Below are 16,870 nucleotides of genomic sequence, written 5' to 3' on the forward strand. Positions count from 1 at the left end.
TAAGCCGAACACACTGTTCCTCGACATTTGATCGCTGTTCTCAACATCTCTATTCCCAATACTGAACCCTGATACCCGCAGATAACGGATTCTCTTAAAACTGATACTGATGCCCTCAGGCCTGATGCCCAGACTTACAAACTGGTGTGTTCATTTCCCTGCAGAAATACATTCTAACAGCACATAGCAAGTAAAGAGAGCCAAAACACCCCTATGTTGGGGTAGGGTTTCCCTGTCCTATTTTGTCAGGAGCTAGGGTTTCACTACGCACACAGCGGTTCTCAAACAACCTAATATCGGGTAAGCAGCCTGTCCTAATTTGGAATGGTCACTATGGATCCGAATATGCACTAGGTCGAATGGTCAAAAAGGGTGCCCCGGTAAACCGGGGTTTGTGTTCCCATGCTGTCAGAGCCCATAGCCGGTCAACCTTACAGACATGCCTTGACAAGACAAGCCTCCGGCAAACCGTTCAGGAATGGCAGATGGCAAACACTGTGTTCCTAGGCGCACCAATGCACATGCAATGCAAAGAAACACATAAATGAGATCAAAATAGGATATCACAAGTTTGAGTCAAGCTCTCTAAATTTCCCCAGCAGAGTCGCCAGAAACTGTAACAAGCCCCGAACGCCCCGGGAGGATGAGTCTCGTTCTGTTCATTTGGGGTTACTACAGTTCGGACTCGACTTGTGTCACGGTTCTTAATCTGAACCAAAGAGTCCAAATCTGGCAAATCGTTTTGAGAAACAGATTTTTGAAAAAGTAGTGCCAAACATGGACTGCTTTGCCAGATACAGAGTCGCCACCTAAATATTTTAAAATGGGGGAATTTAGGAAACCCTGACTCAGTGCCGAAGGCCACATGTCCGTCATCACCGGAGTTGTCTCGGCTCGGGAGCTTGGGTACGATCAGGGAAGGTCAGCTATGAGCACCCCCTTTCGCCCGGTCCGAAGACCGGCCTCTACTAACCGTGATATCCGTATTTGAAAACTTTATGTGTTCTTATCCCATTTATTAGCCTATAATTACTATGTTATGCACGCAGCAAACAAGTATAGACCAAATTGCCCAAATTGGAACAAAACATTCCATGTTCGTTCTGAGAATGGTTTGCTACTCGCAAGTAGGCTAAAATACAGATTTTGCCACCTTCAAGTGGGCTTTTAAAACAAATATAGTTTTTAACGCATTATCCCAATTTAAGCAATTTGACCTCCACCCACAGGCATTCAAGCAATTTATCTCATGTAAACACTTAGCCGCATGGCAAGCATACTATTATGGCAACATTCACACGCATGTTGGATGCTAAAGCATAACCACTTACATTGTACTCCGTGCCAAAACAATAAACTAGTTAGCAAATGTGCGTGTCCTAGTTCATGTTATTTTGCCTAATGCAACACATACAAGGTGCAATTCTAGTTAGGCTCGGTTAACCTAGATATGGCATACGATATGCAACCAACTGATTCATGTATTCAATTTTGGAATTTGAAAATACGAATGCGGTTAGTATGATGTACCGAGCCCGGTGCATGTTAACAGATGCATGAATGCACGCATGCATATCATAAGGTATGCTAATTTCAAAAATGCCCTAATCTACCATCATAAGCTGGTAAATAAAAGGGAAGAAAGAAATGGGGATTGGAAGACATACACACACTCACCCACACTTATTACATGTTTACCCTCACTCAGAGGGTTCGAATTAATATTACAGTCCCAAAATAATGAACAAATAAAATTATTACAAAATTTCCTAATTAATTAAAAGAAAGGAAGCAAAAGAATGAAGAGGGTGGCCACAGCCTCTGCCTCGGGGCGCGCAGATGATGCATGCTCGAATCCGTCCTGCCCGGAAAACCCGTACTATACTCCTGTCGCCTCTGTTTGTACTGCCTCGTCTTTCTGAAAAATGCCAAAGTACTGGAGCAAGCTCCTTGCATCCTGCAGAGAACCACCGGCCAGACAGAATTGCCACCGGCACTTCAAAATTACCATCGGCACTTTATTGGATTCATCGGCACTCCAGATAGTGCCGGTCGGCACTAAATTCTGCCGGTCGGCAGAAACTTCCTGCAGAAGACAATTTGACAGCAAACAGAGAACAGACAGTGCATGGCATGGAGTTTTTAGACACATGTGAGCATGGTCATACTTCTTATCATATTTTGAACTCAAAGAAGCGTGACTTTCGATCCTTGAACCATCAATGGTACATGGCGGGTCAAAGGATCGAATTTGCCATTTGATATGAAGATGTATGCAACAAACAACATGAAAACTGGGGCCTTATCAAGTTGGAGTCAAAGGTCCCGACGACCGGGAATCAAGGCACATTACATCACTTGAAGTATGAATGGTCCTTGATTCCCACACTTGGTTTGACACCCCAAACCAAGTAAATGCAATGCATGTAATGCTCACAAGCCTCAAATGTATCATACCACCAAGATGTAAAGCACAACAAGCATTATGCAACCAACATGACAAAATGTATAATACCAAGCGTACAAGATACAAACATGATGCAAACATGGGGCAAATTGACCATGGGATTGATGTGCTACAAAGATTAATGGAACAACTATGCAACAAACATGGAGCAAGCATGCAAGAGGGCTTAAAATGGCAAAGGGGCAGGCCCTCACCCTTCTCAAAACAGTGGCCAAAAGTGCTCAAACTGATGGACAATCAACTCATGTGAACAAACAAACTTATGATCCCAAAGTTAAGGCACAAAAAGGAAACATTTCACCCTCATTAACATGACTACTCATGGCATGATTAAAGCAAAGCAAAAACAGAATTTGTGCATGCAAAATAGGACCCCAAAGACTCCTAATATGGCAGCTAAAGTATCACCCATGAAGCATATGCACTAAGGCTTATTCTTAGGCATAAGAGGACACACCCTCAAGGCATGAAGGAGGCCATGCATGCACACATATAAGAATGATTCTTGGACTAAAAAAATGATCCTTAGATGATGTTAAATCATGAGGGTAATCACAAACATACATGTTAGAGGCCATCATGCTCAAAGCTTTTAAGCCAAAATACAAAGCAACCCTAACAAACATGTCAAGCATGGCTAAATGGATAACCAATAAACCTTAAGCATGGAAAGACATCACTAAGAACTTCATGGAACTAAGCCAACTCTCACAAGAATCATGGCCTAACCATGAGATGCATTTCTAAGCAAGATGGAGCAATACAAAGCAAGTGTTACAAGCATACAAAGAGGCCCAAATCCGACCAAAAACAGAGGTTATATATGACCTAAGATGCCTAAAAAAATGCTGAAATGAAGCTAAGAGACATCAAGCACACATGCTACCCTTTTGAGCCCAAAAAAGCAAGTAAACAAACCATGAAGGGAGAGGGGTGTCCCTCCCCTATGCAAGACTTCAAACCATCCTTTTTGACACTAAAATACACTGATTTTTAGTGATGAAAAGATCAAAATGCTGAAGTGAACAAAACCTTATCAAAGAGGCACCAAAATAGACCAAACAAGGCCTATGAGGGTGAGTTTGCACTCAAACCACAAAGTGACCTTAATGAAAGTCTTAGAGCAGGGAAATATGAGCCTTTTTTATGTTATACACAAGAGCTAAAATAGTAAACAAAGTAGATAGAAAACCAATGCAAGTTTGGGGAATAAAAAGGAAGATGCTCACCCTTGAAGAACCCTTGAAGAACAAATGGTCTAGCCTCCTTCTTTGGATCAAAACCAGTCCAAAACTCAAGAAACAATTCCTCCAAGTCCCTCAATCTCGGAGTAAGGTGTAATGGTGTGTGTAATGGTGCAAAAGTAAGGTAAAACACACCTTTTGAGCCAAGAAACACACACAAGAAGGGAGAGGGAGAGAGGTATAGATATAATATGTATCTATATCTCCAAAGGCTGGTTTTTGCTTCTGTTTTTCTAACCTAGAACCAAGAGGAAAGCCCCTCTCTTATAAGGATCCCTCTTGCAAAGCTTATTCAACAAGCTTGGCTAGAGGGAAATCCCTCCATACACGTGTATGGAGGGGGGGAGAGTTGGTGCCAGCTATCACAGCTGGCACAAAATATCTCCATAAAGTGGATGAACAGTGGTCGGCTGCCCAAAAATGCTATTTCGGCAAAAAACAGTGCCGACCGGCAACATATTATACCGACCGGCAAACAAAAGTGCCGATGGCAGAAAATGACCAGCCGGTGGCCTCCAGCCACTGCCGGTGGTGTATGGGGATGTCTCACAAGGCATTTCCTGCCCCTCTAAGGCAAAACAAAAGTGTTTGGTACAAAACCAGACACTAAACAGTCAAGTTCGGAGATTCTGAGGCAGGGCGCGCGAGCCGAGTCCTCCGGGAACTCCAAACGAACACAAACATGGATGATCACCGGGTGTTCAAACGGTGACGTCCAAGTCTTGAGGACGGTCAAAAATGGGGTGTCTATAATGATTATGGCTGCTTTCTTGAACCTTGTATTCATCTTGTGAAGCATGTTTTCGGGCTAATTTGGCCTGCATTTGCTTTCCTTTCATCATTAATACCTTAATGATTTCATGGTTTTGGCTATGCAAATTATTCTGTTAACTTGATAGACAATATCACTCCAAAATCACAATCAAAAGTACAATGATTTCAGAGGTTGCAACAATTAGAACAAGAGATCAATCCTGTTGCTTGCTTATTAACTTTCACATAATTCATTAATTTGGTTAATACTACTAACCTTTGACTCAAATATATTCTTCATATTGGTTGCTAAATGCTAAGCAATACCTCCATCTCTTTGGTGATTTTTTATTCTGTTCATTCATAATAGATGAAACCAGCTGGAGAAGTTTGTCTGGAGTTCATGCTAACAAATGCATTCTTCGACTTCTCCCGAACATGGAGGTATCAAGCATGCTATCTATGGGTTCCTATGGTAATTATTTTTGTTCTAGGTGCAAAGTAGTTCTGCTGGTTTTCAAGGTTGAATGCCAGAGCAGAATTTGTCTCTATTACTTGAATTTTGCACCTGCATTAGGAAATAATTTAGCTAATTCTTGTTAGCATGCTCTCTATGGCATCAAACCATGAATACCTGTGGGGTTTTGTTTTCAAAACTGCTGCCACCTTGATATTAATATATACATGATAATCATTCTCTTTCAGCTCTCATTTTTTGTGTGCTAGGTGGTGCTTTCAGAGTTCTTGTAGATCTCATATATTCTCGGATTGTTCTATTCCAGGTATTCAAATCACTGTTGCACGACCTTCAGATCATGCTACAATCTAGTTGCTCTATGATTTCTATGCAGAATTAGGATCAAGTGATTCTAGGAAAAATTAGAATGTAACGAGTCAAATGCAAGATTCAATTAAATTGTGATTGATATGCCTAACTTTCTCAAGGCATACAAGTTAGCCAAAAGAATTTGTGCATTCATTATGTTAGTCATATAAGGTGCATCATTTTTCATGTTTTTAACTAGTAGTGTGTGCTTCAGGTCAAGGATCATCTTTGATTATATGTGTGGGAATGTTGACTGGCTACACAGATACATTATGCGAGATGTTATCTCAACTCACAGGTAGATGCTTAAATAAGAAATTATTCTAGTGTTTGTATTCTATCTATCTACGTAATTATTCTACTGTCCTTTTCTTTTCTTCTCTTTCTTCCTTCCTTCCCCAAAACCCCTCTACAGGTGTGTGGGAGAGAAGAAATAAAATTTACTTTTTGGAAGCTAAAATCTTGTTAAAATAGGTGTTTAATTGTGTTTTTTGCTTGTATTTCACAAGTATTCGTATTTTGGTGAACTCAGATTCCTATTTTGGCTCAAATAGAGGGGCATCCAATTTTGGTGACTCCTTAATGTCATTCAAATGATTTGTGTGTGATAGTTTTTTTTTGCACAACGATTGTTAACTATTATTTGATAAGATTTTATTATGTGAATGGGAGTTATTATTTCATATTAGTGTTATTTTTCAGTTTTATTATAGGTATTTTTTTAGTTTAATGACATAAAACTAGCACTTTTTTTAAAAAAAAAAAAGGGGCTATCACGGCATTTTTAAAAACGTCGTTAAATAACATCAAAGATATGACGGCGTTTTAAAAGCGTCGTTAAATAGCATGGTGACGTCATGTTACCGTTAGTAGAATTTTTAGCAGCGTTTTTAGAAAACGCCGCCTGTTGTCATATAGCGACGTTTTTAAAGCGCCATAGAGTTATAGCGACGACCGCATCTTCGACATTTGGTATTAAGCGTCGCAAAAGGAATTAGCGGCGTTTTTTATAGATATAGCGGCGTTTTTTAAACGCCACTAAAAATCTGATTTCCAACAGTGATATCTCTCGGGCCCTGTTTGTTTTCCTCTTTCACAGTTCAGAGTGGACTGTGAATAATGAACAGTGACCATACCTTTTGTTTGTTTACAGATTTGGGGAATAGATTCATAAGCCGAAGGGCTTCAGATGGGCCTTGGATGTTGGGATTGTTAGTCTATCCCAACACTTGGTATTGAATATAAGTCCGTTGGTATTAGGAGAGTAATTTACTTGTTTACCCTCTTCTCTTCTCCTTCTCTCTCAGTCTGTCTCTGTTCTCTTATCATATATATATATATATATATTTCATTCGATGTCTCACCAACCAAACAGAAATGTAGACAAATTGCAAATTAGAATAGTAAAATTGAAGAGTGATGCTCCGATCTTCGATTAAATCAAACAAAACAGATACAAATCAAAAGACATAGTATATGATATACATATACATACATACATATATATATATATATATATATATATATGTGCAGATAATATATACCTTTGATCTCCTCAGTTGAGGGATTGATTACGGAGATAATTTTCTTCTTCACAAGCTCTCTCCATTCACGTTTCTTCTTCTTCGCCATTGACTCTCTCTTCCCTCCCCCTCTCCCCCCCACCTCTCTCTCTCTCTCTCTCTCTCTCTCTCTCTCTATGTCGGTGAACTCGCAGTGGAAGGCAAAAGTGGGCTTCTTTAATAATAATAGGTATATATATATTATCTATTAATAGTTGAATTTTATTAGTAGTGATAGGAATGGCAAAAGTGGGTTTCTTTAATAATAATAATAATAATAATAATAATAATAATAATAATAATAATAAATAGATTAATAGTTAATTTTTTTTATTTTTAATTTTAATTTTTGAATAATTTAATTGGGTAATGCATTTATTAATTGGTATAAGCATAAATTTAATAATAATTAAAAATAAAAAAACATGAACACATTTTTCAAAATAAATATGAACTATTACTAGTTCATTGGTTATCAAACAAACACATTTTTTTTAATCCCCTCACTAGTAGTCCCTTCACTAACAGTCCCCTCACTATTAATCCTTTCACTATCAATCCCCTCTATTATACTTCTGAAAACAAACGGGGCCTCAAGTGCATCAAACGTGTTTGTTGACAACTGGTGCAAGCTGCAAACTGTGGGTATGTTTTACAAGTTTAGTTTTCAATTTTCTTTTCTTTTTAGCATGGTTTTTAGTTTGAATGTATAAATTCTATTTATTGAATATTACACTATTAATTTCTTTACATTTCATTGTCCTTATAAAGGTTTCAAAATTCTCTCAAAACTGCTATCGCAAAATCAAAAAGAAATTTGAATTTTACATAATAAATTACCATAAAAGTGCACCTGTGAAAGTACTAAGATTGTTTTTGGATTGTAGATTTGATGATGAATTTAAGAAGGAAAACAAAACATAAAAATTAAAAAAAAAAAAGAAGGAAAAAGTTATTTTCTAAAAACGAAAATTGGAAAGGTAAAGGAATGGCATCAGCAAACAAAAATTTTGAGACAACTATTGAAACCCAAATAACAAAGAATTGGATACAAGAGGAATTTCGAAGAATCACATAAAATTTCACAATAGTCAAAAAAGCCAACTCAAACGAATTTTTTAATCCCAAACCAAATACGTTTCAAATAAAAAAAGTCAACTAGAAAAACCCTAGCCAAATGATAACAAAAAGAAAATTTAATCTAGAACACTTTCATTTAGTAGATTAAGGTTGCATTTACGGCATTCTAAAACTTATAATATGTTTGTATCTTGGATTTGTTAAAGGATGGGAAAATAAAAAAGAAATAAAATTACTTAAATTTTTTAACAAATATAATTCATTTCCTTTTCCATTTCATTTCTTTTCTTGTTTTTTTGATTTATATATATATATATATATATATATATATATATATATATGTGTATATAAATTCAATATCTAAACATAACATTAGTGTTATTTTTATTTTAAAATTTCCTTTTAGTTTCTTTTTTGGGATATTTACTAATAAATTCTATCTCACAAACAGTTTTACCAATTGGTCATAAGGTTATTTCTATTGTTCTGATTAGTCCTATTAGTGGGGAAATATCTTGCCAGCTTATCCAATTTCCTTTGTTTAGTGACATTGAGTGGTCAATTATACCCTTCCGTGTGTGTGTCACGTGACATACATCATTCCAAGGCAAAAAAACATAAAGAGCCTTAGTGTACTTTGTTGATGTGTAGCACCCATTGTGTGTGTCACGTGACACTCCAAGGCAAAAAGCATAAAGAGCCTCAGTGTACTTTGTTGATGTATGACACCCATTGTGTGTGTCACGTAACACACCCTCATAAAGAGCCTTGGTGTACTTTGTTGATGTGTGACACCCATTGTGTGTGCCACGTAACATATTGTGTGTAACACGTGACACACCCTCATAGAGAGCATGCATCTAATAACATCTAAATGAGGGCATTAAGGTCCCTCAAAATATCCAAGGACTAAACGGTTTATTGGAAAAAAAAATTGGGACCAATTGGTTCATAAGTTTAACATTTGGGATTTATTGGTAAATCTCCCATTAATAAACATAAGCCATGGATGATATTTCATGTCACTTTACAACATAGGATGACAAACAATTCATCGTCTAATCTTGATGGTTTCACTAATCTTCTAATCTTGATGATAGCAAAATAATATCGTTAATGCCCAAGAAAATATCATTTTCTTTCCAAACTCATTCTCCAAGCATTATTCAACTATGACATCCTATTTTGATCAAAAGCCCCCAAAATTAAATACAATTATTTTGTTTTCTTTAAAAATGCTCTTTTGGTCACAAACCGGTAAAAATTTCAAAACTAATCAAACTGAAGTTCGTTTTTATTCAAATTTAAAACATAGCTCTTTCATAACCTTACAAATATATTCCAAGTTTACACTTTCTCAATTTGGGTATCAACTCTTTATTTTTCTCAAAATTTTCCTTTTAAGCAAATAAATCATGAATTTCCCAAAAATTCTAATGAAATTATATGTAACTCTAAACTCCCTATAATCAAGTAAAACTGCATAAATAAGTGTAGGAAAAATCCCTACCTCAAGCTTAGGAGAGAAAATGGATGAAAACTCCAAAATTCGACATTGCCGAAATTTAATCTCCACCGGTCAAAATGTTGCTCTTGCCAAGCTCTGCATTTTGGTCTCAAGAACATGGGTCTGAAGTTTACTACAAGTGTTTGCTGGGATGCTGACATTGAAGTGCACATATTGATCCCCAAACGAGTAAGAGTTCCTTGTTTTTATCCATTTCTCTTCAAAACCACCTTCTGACTAGGTTGGGTGTCGGGGCAGACCTTAAGAACAACATCTCCCGTTAGAGTTGGGACTTGGATGGTTCCACCTAAAATTGCCTGAGTGATACTCAGTACAGCATCAACATGAATGTCTGGCCCTTTTGGTTGAAAAACGGGATCTTCCCGAACCTTGATAGTAGCATAAAGATCACCAGGTTGATTGCCATCAGGATCTGTTCCACCACTCCTATACACCTTCATAGTTTCATTATCATCTACCCCTGGCATGATATCCAGCTTGACCGTCTTTGGTCCTCTAACTATTTTCTCCCCATGGAAAGATTTGCAAAAGTTCTTAACAATTTTCCCAGTTCCATGACAATAAGAACACGTAACCTGGACCCTGAATGGGCCAGTGACCTTGTTTATCATGCCTGAGCCTCTACAGGTCTGGCAAGTTTCTGGTCTGGTTCCAGGAGGAACACCAGCTCCACCACAAGCTTCACAAGGCAGATCAGTTTGGAATGTCAGAGTTTTGGTGCATCCTTGAACATCTTCCATAAAGGATAGTTCAACCAAAACCTTGACATTTTTGCCGTCCATTCCCCTATTAAAGATAATATTGAAGATATTATCAGTACTGAAGATGTCAATAAATGGATAGAAATCAGGACCCCATTGACCACCACCCATGCCACCACCATTAACATTGTTTTCATAAGTTTCATGGCCAAGCTGGTCATACTGTGCACGTTTTTCTTCATCCTTCAAAACCTCATATGCCTTTTGGACTTCTTGAAATTTCTTTTCAGCTTCAGGATCAACTTTATTTGTATCTGGATGGAACTGCTTTGCAAGCCCATAATAAGCTTTCTTGATTTCAGATGCAGTTGCATTCTTATTTACACCAAGTGTGTCATAATAATCTCCGACTGCCATATATGCAGTGCCATGAATAGCTCTTGCTGCAGGGGCCCCAGTTACAGTCAGTGTAGTACTCTTCGGTACTGGACCTTAAGTAGTAGTAATGGTGAGAGTGATTGAAGAAAATGAATGTTAACAGAGTGTTTCCTCCACTCCCTCTTCCTCTCCCTCTCTCGTTTCACTCATGTTGTCTGTGTAGTATATTGAGAACAATCAGACCCATCTCTCTCTCTCTCTAGAAAATATTCTTTACACCTTTTGACCCCACTCCAGCACCTCCTCTTTTCTTTTAGTATGAGTTAGTTATAGTGTGACGTTGCAATTACAAAATATATCATTGAATTGTGTCTTTAAAGGGGGTGTTCTCATTGGTTAAGAGTCTTGAGATAATCACTTTGAATGTATATTTTGTAAATTATTGCACTAGATTATGAAAATGTTAAAAAAAAAAAAAAAAAAAAAAAAGAGAGATTGTAGAGAAAAGGTAGAGTGGTCTTCTAAAAGAAAAGAGGAGGTGCTGGAGTGGGGTCAAAAGGTGTAAAGAATATTTTCTAAAGAGAGAGAGAGATGGGTCTGATTGTTCTCAATATACTACACAGACAACAGGAGTGAAACGAGAGAGGGAGAGGAAGAGGGAGTGGAGGAAACACTCTGTTAACATTCATTTTCTTCAATCACTCTCACCATTACTACAACTCAAGGTCCAGTACCGAAGAGTACTACACTGACTGTAACTGGGGCCCCTGTAGCAAGAGCTATTCATGGCACTGCATATATGGCAGCCGGAGATTATTATGACACACTTGGTGTAAATAAGAATGCAACTGCATCTGAAATCAAGAAAGCTTATTATGGGCTTGCAAAGCAGTTACATCCAGATACAAATAAAGATGATCCTGAAGCTGAAAAGAAATTTCAAGAAGTCCAAAAGGCATATGAGGTTTTGAAGGACGAAGAAAAACGTGCACAGTATGACCAACTTGGCCATGAAACTTATGAAAACAATGTTCATGGTGGTGGCATGGGTGGTGGTAAATGGGGTCCTGATTTCTATCCATTTACTGACATCTTCAATACTGATAATATCTTCAATATTATCTTTAATAGGGGAATGGGCGACAAAGATGTCAAGGTTTTGGTTGAACTATCCTTTATGGAAGCTGTTCAAGGATGCACCAAAACTCTGACATTCCAAACTGATCTGCCTTGTGAAGCTTGTGGTGAAGCTGGTGTTCCTCCTGGAACCAGACCAGAAACTTGCCAGACCTGTAGAGGCTCAGGCATGATAAACAAGGTCACTGGCCCATTCAGCGTCCAGGTTACGTGTTCTTATTGTCATGGAATTGGGAAAATTGTTAAGAACTTTTGCAAGTCTTGCCACGGAGAGAAAATAGTTAGAGGACCAAAGACAGTCAAGATAGATATCATGCCAGGGGTAGATGATAATGAAACTATGATTGTGTATACGAGTGATGGAACAGATCCTGATGGCAATCAACCTGGTGATCTTTATGCTACTATCAAGGTTTGGGAAGATCCTGTTTTTCGACCAGAAGGGCCAAACATTCATGTTGATGATGTACTGAGTATCACTCAGGCAATTTTAGGTGGAATCATCCAGGTCCCAATTCTAACGGGAGATGTTGTTCTTAAGGTCCACCCCAGCACCCAACCTGGTCAGAAGGTGGTTTTGAAAAAAGGGATAAAAACAAGGAACTCTTACTCGCTTGGGGATCAATATGTGCACTTCAATGTCAGCATCCCAGTGGACACTTGTAGTAAACTTCAGACCAATGTTCTTGAGACCAAAATGAAGAGCTTGGCAGGAACAACATTTTCATCGGTGGAGATCGAATTTCGGCAACGTCAAATTTTTGAGTTTTCATCCATTTTCTCTCCTAAGCTTGAGGTAGGGATTTTTGCTGCACTTCTTTATGCACTTTTACTTGATTATAGGGAGTTTAGAGTTCCATATAATTTAATTAGAATTTTTGGAAAATTTGTGATTTATTTGCTTAGAAGTGAAATTTTGAGAAAAATAAAGAGTTGATACCCAAATTGTGAAAGTGTAAACTTGGAATATATTTGTAAGGTTATGAAAGAGCTATGTTTTAAATTTGAATAAAAACGAACTTCAATTCGATTAGTTTTGAAATTTTTACCGGTTTGTGACCAAAAGAGCATTTTTAAAGAAAACAAAGGAATTGTATTTAATTTTAAGGGTTTTTGATCAAAATAGGATGTCATAGTTGAATAATGCTTGGAGAATGAGTTTGGAAAGAAGATGATATTTTCTTGGGCATTAACGATATTATTTTGCTTAATGTATCTGTTGGAATAAAGCCGACGTGGTTAGAAATGAACCTTAAGAGGTTACCGGACGTGATTGTGATATGAAAACTAGTGTAGTTGTTCATATTTGATGAAATGTGGAATAGATTGTATTTATCAAAATTTTTGGAATTTCATTGTTTAAATATCTGTTTAGAAATATCTTTTTTGGGCTGTCGGTGGAAGATAACCATAATTGTTGTAGAAAGGCATGAGACTTAGGTAAATTGAACCACATTTCTCATTTGTTGCATTGCTCATTGCATTACATTAATTTCATTGGAAAGGTATCTGTTTTTTAGAAATGTTTGGAAATGTATCTATTTGCGAAAAGATGAATACTTGGTGAATCTGGGTTGGGGGTGTGGAACCGCGCAGTTAGGTGTCGAGCCTTCCAATTTACTAATAAAAATGACAGTGGTAGTGCATTAGGGCCTACTTGCAGACACTCGCCTAGAGATTCTATAGCGACCCCGGTCTTTTCCCATTTGATTATTGTATCCGGACTTGGGTTCCGTTTATTCTGTCATTGTATATTTGTTGTTGTCGTCCTTTATTTTCTCATTTGGAGTTATAGGATGTGTTGGGCAGGTTTGTTTCAGGTTGGTTGGGTTCGTAAACCAAGTGTTGCTGTCCAGTTTTTGGGTTGGTCGCTCGAGCCAGGATTTGGTCGCTCGAGCGAGGTTTGTTTTTTTGTGTCTTCTGGCTCGATCCAGATTTGCTTCGCTCGAGCGAGCGACTGCGTCTGGTATAGACCTGAGGGTAGTGCTTATTCGCTCGAGCGAGATTTTCTTCGCTCGAGCGAGCGAGGTGTATGTTTTCTAGTTCCTTGCTCGAGCGAGCATTCTGTCGCTCGAGTGTGCTCTAGGGTTGCAGACCTGAAGCATTGCATTCTTGGCTCGAGCGAGCTTTTCTTCGCTCGAGCGAGGTTTTCGTGTGTCTGGTGGCTCGAGCGACCAAGTCTTCGCTCGAGCGAGCCTGTCAGGTTTAAATAGGCAGCAGCGTGTTTCAAATCAGTTTTTCATACACTTTCAGATTCCAAAACCCTAGTTACGAGTTCTCTCTTCCTCTACACACCTTCTCTCTTAGGATTGATCTACTTAGAGTGAGTTTCTACCTTAGATCCTTTATTAAAAAGATAGAGTGAGTCGAAGGCCTCCATTTAATCTGAACATTTAGTGATTTGGAGCACATTGGAATTTGGGTATTTATCTCTGTCTTCTCCATTCGGGTTATCTTCTTCGAGGTAGGGATTTCCTACTCCATTTTTATAAGTTTTGTTCTAAGTTTTGGTATATTGATATGTTGGGGTTACTTTGATAATTTTGGGAAAAACCCTAGTTGTATTAATTAATTAATTTGTATAATTAATTTAAGGGAATTGGGGAATTTGGTTTAATTCATGAAATTGAGGAATTCATTGATTAAATGGCGTAGTTGGATAATTTAAATCACTCGTCTATTGAATTATTATATTTATTTCCAAGTCTAGAAATAACTGTTTTGGGCTATCGGTGGAGGATAGTCGTGATTGTTGTAGACACAGCATGTGGATTAGGAATAACTGAAACTAATCATTGATTAAGTCATCAATTTTGACTGTTGAATTAATACAGACATTATGTGTATTGATTGTGTGTTGTATATGTTATGTGTTTACATACATTGTTTTGTGTGGGAGGAGATAGGGGATGTACACCACGGTTTAGGGGAAGATAGGGGATGGACCTCTAAACCGGATTTTGTTTGGGAGGAGATAGGGGATGGACTCCATTAGCATCACTTTTATGTGTGCTTATTTATATTGAAATGTTTTTATTGATACAGCACTAAAATGTGTATCAAACGGGAAGTATGAAGTGTTGTGATTTGAGCCTGAGTCTCATTTGTTTGTTGACATTGGAAGAATGTGAATATGATATATATATAGTTCACTGTTGTAAGTTTGGCCAGGTTCTGAGCCATATTGATAATGTTGGAAAGTAAAACGTGTTTTAGACATTAGTGTCATGAGACTGTATAATGAGGTAATTGATTATCCTGGTTAACCATCTATTGAATGCTATTGCTTTATTCAATGCTTATATTTGGTTTAGTATATTTCTGCTGGGCTGTGGCTCACCCTTTATGGGAACATCATTTTCAGGTCCAGGTGATAAGCTACCTCCAAGGACTTAGCTTGGAAGGATTTGGACTTTGAAGACTATCTTTAGTTATTTGTTTTTATTTGATAAACTTTCAAGCCTAGGGCATTATTTGTATTTGAGTTAGAACTCATACTTTTGTGTCCAAGTGTTGGCTTGGAAAGATGTAAGCCTGTAGGGCATTTAATTTGATGTTTCATGTAATGTTTTTATTTGGTAATACTCTGATGAATGAATTAATAAAGTGTTTTCTTTAAATAGTGCATGTCAATGATATATATAATGGGTTATTTTCAAGGGCGTGACAGATTCACAGGGCCCGTATTCATGTAATAGATATGATTTAAAATGGAAATAGTTTTATATTTGTTGTTGCATCTCGGCATTGCACGCTTTACAAAAAGAGAGATAAACTGTTTTATCATGAGCATGGCATGAGCATACTCCTCTTTAGTCTTGTCATTGTTCATATGTTGTGTAGTATATCTCTATTGGGCTGTGACTCACCCTATAACGGAAACCATTTCAGGTATAGGTGCTATGCCTCCGCTAAGGCATTGACTTGGGACGACTCGGAGTTGAGGCTTCATTTTTGTTTTATTGTTAATTGTTGAATGTAAGCCCAGGGTTGTATTTGTGTTGAGTTGAAACTCCATTTTGTGTAACCAAGAATGTTCTTGGATAAATTTGTAAGTCTGTAAGGCACTTATTATTTGTTTGGCTTCCATTTCACATTTGTTATAAAATGCATGTTTGGGATTAGAACTGGGGCATTGAGATGTGAACAACATGTATTTGGCATTTGGGATTTAATGGAAATGGGCGTATGAATTAGTTAGCTATATATGTGTTTGTCTATCAGGTGGGTTTTGTTTCATAAATAGATATATCATGCCAAATTTTCAGGGCGTTACAATTAATTTACGGAGATCCACTTTGAAAATGTAATGACTCGGATTTTTTTTTTTTTATAAAAATCATTTCATAATTTAATTGAATGGTTGTTGCACCACGTGATTAGTAGTATTTGTTTTATATTAAAAGATCGTTTGTAAATGGGTTTATGACAATTGAAAAACACTTATTTATTTGTCACACAAGTTCAGGGTGAAATTTGTGTCTCTCGAGTTGAAGACCTTGTTTTTGTAAAATTTAAATATATATATATAGTTGTATAGCTCAAAAACACTTACGAAAATTTTATGAAGTGTTTATGCATGAATATTTATTTTCTGAAAATTTACGAATTGAACAGTGTTCAGTTTAATTTATAGTAGAATTTTTGTGTTGAGATTTGATATTAAAATCATGACTTGAGGCAAAACTTATTGGGTTTAGTTTTGTATATATTTGGGGCATGTTTAGTTTATGGGTGGAAGTTTGATTCAAGAGCCATAATTTAGAATCAATTTAAATTGAGTTCATATAACATATGTTTAATTATTTGGTCCTTTTAATTATGTGAATGGAAGGTACCACTTTGAGAGTTATTATTTATTATATTGTATTATAATAAATGTTTGAAATGTGAATTTATGATGTGTTTTATCAATCGGAAAATATATTTTTGTGATGAAACAAATTATATTATTTTATGTTCCAAAATATTAGAGTGTTGTTAAAATGATTTTAATTGATGTATATATATATATATGGGAGCTATTGTAGTGTGCAAGGCTTGAAACTTGCACACCATATGCAAGTTAATTCTCAGCCATTAGATTTGATTAAATTAATCTAAACCATTCAATATTTTATACAGTTTATACCATTTACCTGCTAAACCGGTTGAAACTTTCCCAGCCATTCTCTTCACTTTCATCAGTCACCTC

General features: G+C 37.0%; 2 pseudogenes across 1 annotated transcript; one reads left to right on the plus strand and one right to left on the minus strand.

The window, feature by feature from the left end:
• Positions 1-9,587: 9,587 nt before the first annotated feature.
• Positions 9,588-10,612, minus strand: LOC114257207 (chaperone protein dnaJ GFA2, mitochondrial pseudogene; annotated as a pseudogene). Its single transcript, XR_014348653.1, has one exon. The product of XR_014348653.1 is annotated as a chaperone protein dnaJ GFA2, mitochondrial pseudogene (transcript).
• On the plus strand, positions 10,591-12,528 carry LOC114257208 (chaperone protein dnaJ GFA2, mitochondrial pseudogene; annotated as a pseudogene).
• The last annotated feature ends 4,342 nt before the right edge of the window (positions 12,529-16,870 follow it).

The sequence above is a fragment of the Camellia sinensis genome, chromosome 13 (assembly GCF_055761805.1).
Source record: "Camellia sinensis isolate YWXY chromosome 13, ASM5576180v1, whole genome shotgun sequence".
Taxonomy (NCBI): domain Eukaryota; kingdom Viridiplantae; phylum Streptophyta; class Magnoliopsida; order Ericales; family Theaceae; genus Camellia; species Camellia sinensis.